Source organism: Rhinopithecus bieti, unplaced genomic scaffold (genome assembly GCF_001698545.2).
Source record: "Rhinopithecus bieti isolate Rb0 unplaced genomic scaffold, ASM169854v2 scaffold_6708, whole genome shotgun sequence".
Classification (NCBI taxonomy): domain Eukaryota; kingdom Metazoa; phylum Chordata; class Mammalia; order Primates; family Cercopithecidae; genus Rhinopithecus; species Rhinopithecus bieti.
The window spans coordinates 532278-543240 of record NW_016806329.1 but is presented as its reverse complement, the minus strand read 5'-3'; the positions used below and the strand labels follow the sequence as shown (position 1 = coordinate 543240).

At 40.6% G+C, this 10963-nt stretch overlaps 1 pseudogene; it reads right to left on the bottom strand.

Moving 5' to 3' along the window:
- The window catches only part of LOC108531883 (mitochondrial import receptor subunit TOM7 homolog pseudogene), a 25732-nt pseudogene extending 18051 nt beyond the window's left edge, over window positions 1-7681 (bottom strand).
- Window positions 7682-10963: the final 3282 nt, after the last annotated feature.

The following is a 10963-nucleotide window of genomic DNA, read 5'->3' as shown; positions in this document are numbered from 1 at the left end:
ACGCCTATCATGGGGAGGGGGGAGGGGGGAGGGATTGCATTGGGGAGTTATACATGATATAAATGATGAATTGATGGGTGCTGACGAGTTGATGGGTGCAGCACACCAACATGGCACAAGTATACATATGTAACAAACCTGCATGTTATGCATATGTACCCTAGAACTTAAAGTATAATAAAATAAATGAAAAAAAAAAAAAGAATTGAAACTAGGGTCTTGAAAATCTATTTGTACCCCCATATTTATAGCAGCATTATTCAAAATAGACAAAAGTGGAACAAACCCAGTATCCATTAACAGATGATTGGGTAAGCAAAATGTGATATACACATACAATGGAATATTATTTTGCCTTCAAAAGAAGGAAATTCTGACACGCCTTCAAGGATGAACCTAGAGGACATTATGCTAAGTGAAATAAGCCAGTTGCATAAAAGCAAAAATATGTCATTCCACTTATATGAGGTACCTACAGTAGGAAAATTTATAAACACAGAAAGTAGAACAGTGGTTCCCACAAGCTGAGGGGAGGGAGAATAAGGAGTTATTGTTTAATGGGTACAGAGTTTTAGTTTCGTAAAATGAAAAAAGTTATATAGGTGGTGGTGATGGTATGAAATACTTAATACCACTGAACTATATACTTGAAAATGGTTAAAATGGTAAATTTTATGTTATGTGTATTTTACCACAGTTTTAAAAGAAGGAAAGGATGTGTATTAGTCCATTCTCACACTGCTATAAAGAACTGCCTGAGACTGAGTAACTTACAAAGGAAAGAGGTTTAATTGACTCATAATTCAGCATGGTTGGGGAGGCCTCAGGAAACTTACAATTATGGAAGAAGGGGAAGCAAACACACCCTTTCTCACATGGCAGCAAGATAGAGAAGAATGAATGCACAGTGAAGGGGGAATCCTCTTATAAAACCATCATATCTCATGAGAACTTACTATCACAAGAATAGCATGGGGGAGACCACTCCCATTGATATAGTTTGGCTCTGTGTCCCCACCCAAATCTCACCTTGAATTGTACTTCCATAATTACCATGTGTTGTATAGGGACCCGGTGGGAGATAACTTAACTATGGGGAAGTTTCCCCCATACTGTTCTCAGGTAGTGAATAAGTCTCATGAGATATGATGGCTTCTTCAGGGGTTTCCTCTTTTGCATCTTCCTCACTCTGTCTTTGCCTGCTGCCATCCGCGTAAAATGAGACTCGCTCCTCCCTGCCCTCTGCCATGATTGTGAGGCTTTCCCAGCCATGTAGAACTGTAAGTCCAATTAATCCTTTCTTTTGTAAATTGCCCAGTCTCAGGTATGTATTTATCAACAGCATGAAAATGGACTAATACAGTAAATTGGTACCAGTAGAGTGGGGCATTGCTGAAAAGATACCCAAAAATGTGGAAGCAATTGTGGAACTGGGTAATAGACAGAGGTCAGAACAGTTTGGAGGGCTCAGAAGAAGAGAGGAAAATGTGGGAAAGTTTGGAACTTCCCAGGGACTTATTTAATGGCTTTGACAAAAAATACTGATGATATGGACAATGAAATCCAGGCTGAGGTGTTCTCAAATGGAGATGAGCAACTTGTTGGGAACTGGAGCAAAGGCGACTCTTGTTACTTACATTTTAGCAAAAAGACTGGCAGCATTTTGCCCCTGCCCTAGAGATTTGTGAAACTTTGAACTTGAGAGAGATGATTTAGGGTATCTGGTAGAAGACATTTCTAAGCAGCAAAGCATTCAAGAGGTGACTTGGGTACCGTTAAAGGCATTCAGTTTTAAAAGGGAAGCAGAGTATGAAAGTTTGGAAAATTTGCAGTCTGACAATATGATAGAAAAGAAAATCCCATTTTCTGAGGAAAAATTCAAGCTGCCTGCAGATATTTGCATAAGCAACGAGGAGCCAAATGCTAATCACTGAGACAATAGGGAAAATGTCTCCAGGGCATGTCAGAGACTTTTGTGGCAGTCTCTCCCATCACAGACCCAGAGGTCTAGGAGGAAAAAATGGTTTCCTGGGCAGGGCCCAGGATCCCTGGGCTGTACGCAGTCTACAGACTTGGTTCTCTGTGTCCTAACCACTCTAGTCATGGCTGAAAGGGGCCAATGTAGAGCTTGGGCCATGGCTTCAGAGGGTGCAAGCCACAAGCATTGTCAGCTTCCATGTGGTGTTGAGCCTATGGGTGCACAAAAGTCAAGAATTTAGGTTTGGGGACCTTCACCTAGATTTCAGAGGATGTATGGAAATGCCTGGATGTCCAGGCGTAAGTTTACTGCAGGAATGGGGCTCTCATGGAGAACCTCTGCTAGGACAGTGCAGAAGGGAAATGTGGGGCTGGAGCCCCCACACAGAGTCCCTACAGGGGCACCACCTAGTGGAGCTGTGAAAAGAGGACCACCATCCTCCAGACCCCAGGATGGTGGATCCACCTACAGCTGCACCATGTCCCTGGAAAAGCTGCAGACAGTCAATTCCAGCCCATGAAAGCAGCTTGGGTGGGGAGGCTCTACCCTGTAAAGCCACAAGGATGAAGCTGCCCAAGACCATGGGAACCCACCTCTTGCATCAACGTGACCTGGATGTGAGACCTGCAGTCAAAGGAGATCATTTTGGAGCTTCAAAATTTGATTGTTCTATTGAATTTTGGACTCGCATGGGCCCTGTAACCCCTCTGTTTTGGCCAATTTCTCCCATTTGGAATTGTTGTATTTACCCAATGTCTGTATTTCCACTGTATCTAGGAAATAACTACTTTGCTTTTGATTTTACAGACTCATAGGCAGAATAGACTTGCGTTGTCTAAGACAAGATGTTGGACTGTGGCCTTTTGAGTTAATGCTGAAATAAGTTAAGACTTCAGGGGACTACTGGGAGGGCATGATTGGTTTTGAAATGTAAGGACATGAGATTTGAGAGGGGTAAGGGGTAGAATGATATGGTTTGGCTCTGTGTCCCCACCCAAATCTCATTTTGAATTGTACTCCCATAATTTCCATGTGTTGGAATGACCCAATTGGAGATAATTTAATCATGGCAGAAGTTTCACCCACACTGTTCTTGTGGTGGTGAATAAGTCACACTAGAGCTGATGGTCTGCTTTTGCATCTTCCTCATTCTGTCTTTGCCTGCTGCCCATCCATGTAAGATGCGACTTACTCCTCCTTGCCTTCCACCATGATTGTGAGGCTTCTCCAGCCACGTGGAACTGTAAGTCCAATTAAACCTCTTTCTTTTGTAAATTGCCCAGTCTCAGGTATGTCTTTATCAGCAATGTGAAAATGGACTAATACACCCATGATTCAATTACCTACCAGGTCCTTCCCATGACACCTGGGGATTATAGGAACTACAATTCAAGATGAGATTTGGGTGGGGACACAGCCAAACCATATCGAGAGAAAGTTATCTAACTACTTAGTAGAACTGCTGATCTCCTGCCTCTCAGTCCAGTTTCCTCTCATTTACACATGCTGGCTCCCTCAGAGTATCATTTATTGGCTAAGCATTATAATAATGTGCTCTCCCAGCAGAGAATACCTTTCTAGGACATATCAAAAAGGTAAACTTTAGAGTTTACTTAAACTCATATCTTCTGTATCAGTCAGGGTGAAGATAGGGTTAAGATAGGCAGGAAGCCACTACTGCTGTTTGAGAGGAAGGGGAGGAAGTGGTCACTGGAACTTGAAGAGCTGTGGTTGTATGACAGGCATTGACCTTTGGTAGAGAAATGTTGCTGTGCATTTACTGCTAACAAGGAGGTATCTGGTCAAGTAAGTATACCTTCTTCTGGTCTTATGTTGCTGATGCCTCCCATTGGCTGAACCCAACTGGAAGTCAGAGGGCAAGAAAACCTGTTGATGCAGTCCATAGGACCCAAAAACATTGAGTAGAGGGGAAAGGGTAGAGAATAGGTTTGAAGGTGGCATTATACCAAACTTCATTTTAAAAGTGAAAGCACTCAGACCCTGTATTAGTCATAGTTCTCTAAAGAAATAGAACCAATAGAATATAGATAAACAGACAGAGATATAGATATTTCAGAAGGGATTTACTACGGGAATTGGCTCACTTGATTATGGAGGCTGAGAAGTCCCACAACATCCTGTCTGCAAGATGAAGAACAAGGGAAGATGGTAGCATGGCTCAGTCCAAGTCCAAGGGCCTGAGGACCAGAGGAACCAACAGTGTAACTCTCAGTCCTAAGCTGATGGCTTGAAAACTGGGGAGTATCTGGTGCAAGTCCTGGAGTCCAGAGGCCTGGAAGTTCTGATGTCCAAGGGCAGGAGAAGATGGGTGTCCCAGTTCCAGAAGAGAGTGAGCAAATTTGCCTTTCTTCTGCCTTTTTGTTCTGTCAGGCCCTGAGCCAACTGGATGGTATGGGCCTGCACTGGGTAAAGGGGGATCTTCCTGGTCCAGTTATTCAAATGCCAGTCTCTTCTGGAACACCCTCACAGACATACCTAGAAACAATGCTTCACCAGCAGTTATCTGCATGTCCCTGAATCCAGTCAAATTGACACCTGAAATTAACCATCCCAGACTCAAAGAATTAAATGACTTGTTTCATGTCATTGATAAAGATTCTCACTATATTTATGACCTAATAATTGGGTTGTATTCAAATAGTGATAAAGAATGAGAATACAAGTCTAAACTTGGAAAATCTGCCACAAACAGAACACCTAAATAAGTTTTGTTTTTGAAAGAGAGTGATATGCACATCTTCCACAGAATGAACATTCATTAGGAGTTTTTATGCTTTGAACTTTGCAAGTCTGATTCATCACATGTTACAAAGAAAACAATCTTAAGACGTTGAGTTTTCTTCCTGCTTCTGCCCTAATGATTATCACAGTTTATGGGACATTTAGGAGAAGCTGAAGCAGAGTATTAAATTATAGATGTTTAGTTAAATAAAACAAGATAGCTAACTCAAAGAACCTTGTTGAAGAGAGTCACAGAATTGCATCCCCAAACATGGATTTTTCATAATTAAAGGACTTTGAGACAACTTTTCAGGCTCATAGAAGTTTACAAGATGGTTCTTAAAAGAAAATTGATGTGACAAGACTTTTGAGCATAAAATACTGAAACTTTAGGAGAATAAAGCAAAAATTGTACTTTTCTTTCTTTAAAGGAAGTGATGCAGTATAGTAATTAAGTAATTAAGTCCACGTTCAAGAATCAAAATTCTTGAGCCCTCTGTTCATGGTTTCCTTTACTGTTATTTGAGAAATAAAGGCAAATCTCGCTCATACCATCAAGGTTACAGTTTTCTAATTCCTTTGGCTGAGATTTGAATGGATTTACTAAGTTCTGTTTCCTTCTTTGCCCCCCTTTTCTATGCCACAAATATTGCTTGTTCCAAGGCTTAGAGAAATTTTGTTATCTTTTCTGGTAGGTTTCTTGTGGTTCTTGTATGAGCAGCATTCTGCAAGTGGGCATAACTTATTTATGTAGTATGTGCCTTATGTGAAGGAACTTAATATTGCTTTGAAGGAAACCAGTTAGAAACTTAAAAAATCTGAATTCTAATATGTTCAAGGATAGATGATCTAAGCAGGAATCTATAGAGTGCCAAGACTATGTGTTTGCTTAGCTGGTTTTAAAATAATCTAACAAATTGGGGGATTTGATTCATTTAAAAGAATGCTACATGAAATAAGCATTTAATATTAGACTCTATATTGTTTTAAGTTACACCCTACGTGCCATGCAGCCACTAGTAAAATAAAAGGTAAGTAACTTAGATTAAGTTCACCATTATTCTGTGAAAAAAGATAAAAAGTATAACCTAAAACTTCAGAAAGTTAATACGGTCATTTTAGTAATTGATTGCAAAGGGGAAGATTATAGAGAAGTGCTATCACAATAAAGAGAGATTACTTGAAGCTTATGTTTTACAGTGAGAGGAGAAGGGAACACACATTAAGTGCTTGTTAGGTGACTGAACATTGCTGAGTGCTTTATGTATGTTGTTTTATACAATACTTTCAAAACACAGTTGGGTATGGTGGCTCATGTGTATAATCTCAACACTTTGGGAGGCCGAGGAGGGTGGATCACTTGAAGTCAGGAGTTCGAGACCAGCCTGGCCAACATGAGGAAATCTAGTCTCTACTAAAGCTACAAAAATTAGCTGGGTATGGTGGCACACACTTTTTGTCCCAGCTACTCAGGAGGCTGAGGCAGGGGAATCACTTGAACCCAGGAGGCAGAGGTTGCAGTGGGCCAAGATCGCACCACTGCATGCACTCCAGCCTGGGTGACAGGGCAAGACTACATTTCAAAAAAAAAAAGTGCTATGAGGCCTTCCATTACCATGACCTGTATATAAAAAAGGAAGTAGAGAGGTTAAATAATTGGCTGAAAGCCAAGTGCCTAGGAAGTGATGGAGCTTGGATCCTTTACAGTCAGATTCCTACATTTATCTTTTTGCCACTGAACCATCTGATATGTATTGTTTTTCTTATATTAAAACTTGCTTTGCATTGGATAATGGATAACTCAGTGTCAAAATGGATTGGCTTTATCACCTTGATGGAGCACAGAACTCATTTTAGGATGAAAATGACAGGCACAATGGAAAGCTTGCACGGTTTATTCTTCACTGAAGAGCCCTAGCCTTGTGCTTTCCATGTAGTGTTTGCTTCATGAATAAATAAAATCTAAGCAGATCCTCTGTTTAAATTATGATTTCCTGAGCTGAGTGAAAATAGATTAAAAGAAATACTAAAATATTTGTAGTTGTCATTATTTATGAAGTTCATTGGTCAACTAGGTTATGAAAATCTTTCGTAACTCACATTCACCCCCCTTTTAGAACACAGATGTATTAAAGGGGTGGCTCTGGTATCTCCTTCATGCCAAAAAGGGCCTGTGGAAACTGTGTGACCTTGAGAAAGTTGCTTAACCTCTCCAAACCTTATTCCTTCTTTAGCCAAATAGGGACAATTCCTTATCAGCCAAAGGTGGAAAGTCTAGGTAGTTACGTTTTTTTCATTGTTAAAAACATTCATTTTGATATATAAGTCAGTAGAGTTTCCACTCTGCCACAGAAGCCTCTATGAAGAGCCCTGTGCCATCCAACCAGGAAACATATTTATTTATTTATTTGAGATAGGGTCTTGCTCTGTCACTCAGGCTAGGTGCCTGAGTGCAGTGGTGCCATCATAGCTCACTGCAGCCTCAACCTCCCAGGCTCAAGCAATCTTCCCACCTCAGCCTGTGGAGTAACTGGAACTATAGGCTCAGCTAATTTTTGTATATTTTGTAGAGTTGGAGTTTTGCCTTGCTGCCCAGGCTGATCTCTAATCCTGGGCTCAAGTGATCCACCTGCCTCGACCTCCCAAAGTGCTGGATTATAGGTGTGAGCCACCGTGCCTGGCCAACTAGGGAACATTTGAATGATGCCCCATTTCTTATCCCCATCAGAGTGCACACCTCCATGTTGTTCCTGCCCATTGATGGCTTCCAAATCCAGATGATCAAATAGTTCTTTATCTCCAAAGCAGGCTCAAAACGATTGGTTCAGACATCCCAGGCTCTACACCCTTCTTTGGTTCCAGGTAAGTCATGAGACGAATAAAGCCCCAGCAGATGCAAAATTGGCTGCCCTTGAAAAGCTACTGCAGCCTCTGCTTGGCCTCTTTGCCCAGCGTCACCATGGAGATGGCCAGGGTGGCATGGTGAGGTAATATTTGCTTTCTGATGCCCCTTGTGATAGGATTTGTGACATGAAAATTCTAACTCCTGGACCCATGATATGGTCCCACCTTACTCTCCAGCCTTCTCTCTTTTACTCTCCTTTCTGTTGCTTTCTTATACTCTCCTTTTTGCTGCAGGTCCCAGCACTCCTTCTTCAAGCTTTCTTCCACTAGAATCCCTTCCACCCACATCCACTCTGCAACCCTCTGTCACCCAGCTCTGACGTTTCTTCAAGGCCTAGGCTGTGCCTTGCAGCCTCCGCATTGCCCTTCATCAACCAGGGAGCCCAGTATATTAAAGGAGCTCAACAAACATTTTTTGGAATAAACCAGAAATAGACTGCATTAATCTGTTCTCACACTACCATAAAGAACTACTGGAGACTGGGTAATTTATGGAGAAAAGAGGTTTAACTGACTCACAGTTCTGTAGGCTATACAGGAAGCATGGCTGGGAGGCCTCAGGAAACTTACAGTCATGGTGGAAGGTGAGGAGAAGCAAGCTATGTCTTAGATGGAGCAGGAGGAAGAGAGTAAAGGGGGAAGTGCCACACACTTTTAAATCATCAGATCGCATGAGAACTCACTCACTATCCACTATCATGAGAACAACAAGAGAGAAATCTACCCCTATGATCCAATCACCTCCCACCAGGTCCTTCCCCCAACAATAGGAATGACAATTAAACATGAGGTTTGGGTGGTGACACAGAGTCAAACCATATCTTGGACAAAAAGAGAAACCTACTGAATGAAGAGGGTAATATCATCACCTGGTGCCAAAATATCAGTGTTGCTTCTTTACTTGGTTATCCCCTTCCACACTCGATCCACACTCAAGTGACACTTGCCCTTAAATGTCGTCTTATCACTTTTTTCTCCCTTTCAAATTCATTCTTTTTCATGATTTCTCCTAAACCAAAAGTTTCTCCTGACTCCTCTTTACCCCAAAACTCCTTTGAAATAGTCTTGATTGAGAAAAAAGATTAGTATATGATGGAAATGACACACAATAATAGTTATTGATGTGAAATAAAATTTAGCTTAAGAAAAATTATGATAAAATAAATCTTTTTTGGGGGTAGTTATTAAACCAAAGAAATGCCTTGTAGCCCTGACTGTGCAGAACTCTGTGTCCAAGGAAATTCTTAAGAATGAGTTTGTAGAAATACCTATGGAAGCAGAACTGCACCAAGAGTTCAGGTGTGAACCACCAAACCTGACGGTCTGGAATGTGTGTCTAATCTAATCCCAAGTATACATTACTGAGTAGTCACTGTGTGGGGGACACCATGCTAGGCTGGTAATAACTATAGCCTCTGTCTATTAAACCTGACGTGGTGCCAGGCAAATAATAAATATCATCTCATTTAATCCTTCCAGTAACCCCAGTAAGGTAAGTATCACTATCCTCATTTTACAAATAAGTAAGTTGAGTCTCATAGAAGATAATTCAGTTGCATAAGATCCCACATGTTTTAGTGGCAGAACCAGGCTTTCAATCTAGGTTTTTCAAATTTTAAAACCATCTCTTATCTACCTTATTTCACAGGGAAAATTTGGCAATATAACTGAAGAAATTATTCTCAAAAAACAATCAAAGGGCAAGATAATATACAAAAAGTACTAATCTTAAGCATTGATAAATGATGCTGATTTCTAATAGCTCTCTAAAGCAGTAACTACAATCAAGTCACCCATATCTGAAAATTAACAATGAATAAATATTAAGTGGTACTTTTGGCCAAATCCTATGCAAGTTGCCTTTAGATACATCAAGCAAATTTTCCTTACAGTGATCTGTGAAATATGTATTATTATTACCCACAACTTACAGAAAAGGAAACTGAAACTCAGGTCAATAATTTGTGGGGGCCGTGTTTTGTAACACGAGGTTTGAAATGTGGCTAGACTTTTGGGATAGGATCTGTTTCCAGCAGGTTGCTAAGATAATAAGATGTTAGCTGGAGTCCTAATGTTCATTGCTGTCCCATTTAGTGACAGTATGTCTGAATATGGGCAATGTGGAGACAAGCACTGTGGACAGGTGGGGAGAGACATGCTCCTGATAATGTCTTTTGAGTAGCAAGGTTACTCTGTATTGAGAAGAGACTACTCTGAGGAGCAGTGTGGAGAATGGAAGGAAGCCAGTTTGGAGACTATAGCAATAGTATCCAAGTGGAAGATTATGGTGACTAGGACCAGGGTGGTAGCAATGGACACAGTGGGTAGTGGTCTGATTCTGGATATATTTAGAAGTAGAATCATCAGGATTTGATGACAAATTAGATGTGGAATATGAAAAAAAAAATGGGAGAGTCAATAACTTCAAGGATTTGTGACTTAATTGTGCAGGTATCTCTTCCTCATAAACTGGCTTGTTGAAGGGTAATATCTTCCTTGCCAGCTATTGATTTAGGAATAGGAATGTGACTTGATTATAGCCAATGGGATATAACAAGGCATCTGCTGGGAGCTTCTCCATAAAAGAACCATTGGTAGAAGAGAGTCACTCTTTTTTTTCCCTCTTTAGATGTAGTTGTGCCTGGATGTGATACCCAGAGCATCTGCAATTATCTTGTTACCAGACTACGAATGAACCAACAGAGAGGTTGGCAGAGCCGAGAGATGGAAGGAATCAGGGTCCTAGGTGACATCACTGAGCCACTGAAGCAACCAAGCCTGTCTATGAACTCTCTCATTGTGGGATACTGTATTTCTGTATTATTTAGGATAGCTGGTGATGGGGTGTCTGTTTCCTGCACCGTGAACCATCCTACTCCAGGATGCTCTTTTGTAGGTTTTATCACTTGTCCTTTTTAGAATGAAGTACCAAAGAATTTAGAAATGTTTCCAAAGTTTCCAAAACAACAGATCCTATACTATAACACTCTTAGTTGAAGGAAAAAAAGGCTGGATAGGAAAACAATTCCATGGTGATAGTAGGCAATACATTATATGTACATTGATTTATGACATGGAAGGAAACAGATTAGTTGTGGAACTGTGAGTGCAAAGCTGTGGTGCCCTAGGGAAGTGTTTTTCCAACTGCAGTTTGTGACCTACTAGTAGGTCACAGAAACAATCTAGTGAGTCTAGACTAGCATTTTAAAAAAAGAATAGAATAAGATAGAATAAATAGAATAGAAAATGTCAGAGTACAAAGCACAGCATGTAGGAAGGATTATTATCTTGTGGAATTTTTTTTTTTTTTTTTTTTTTTTTTTTTTTTTTTTTTTTTTT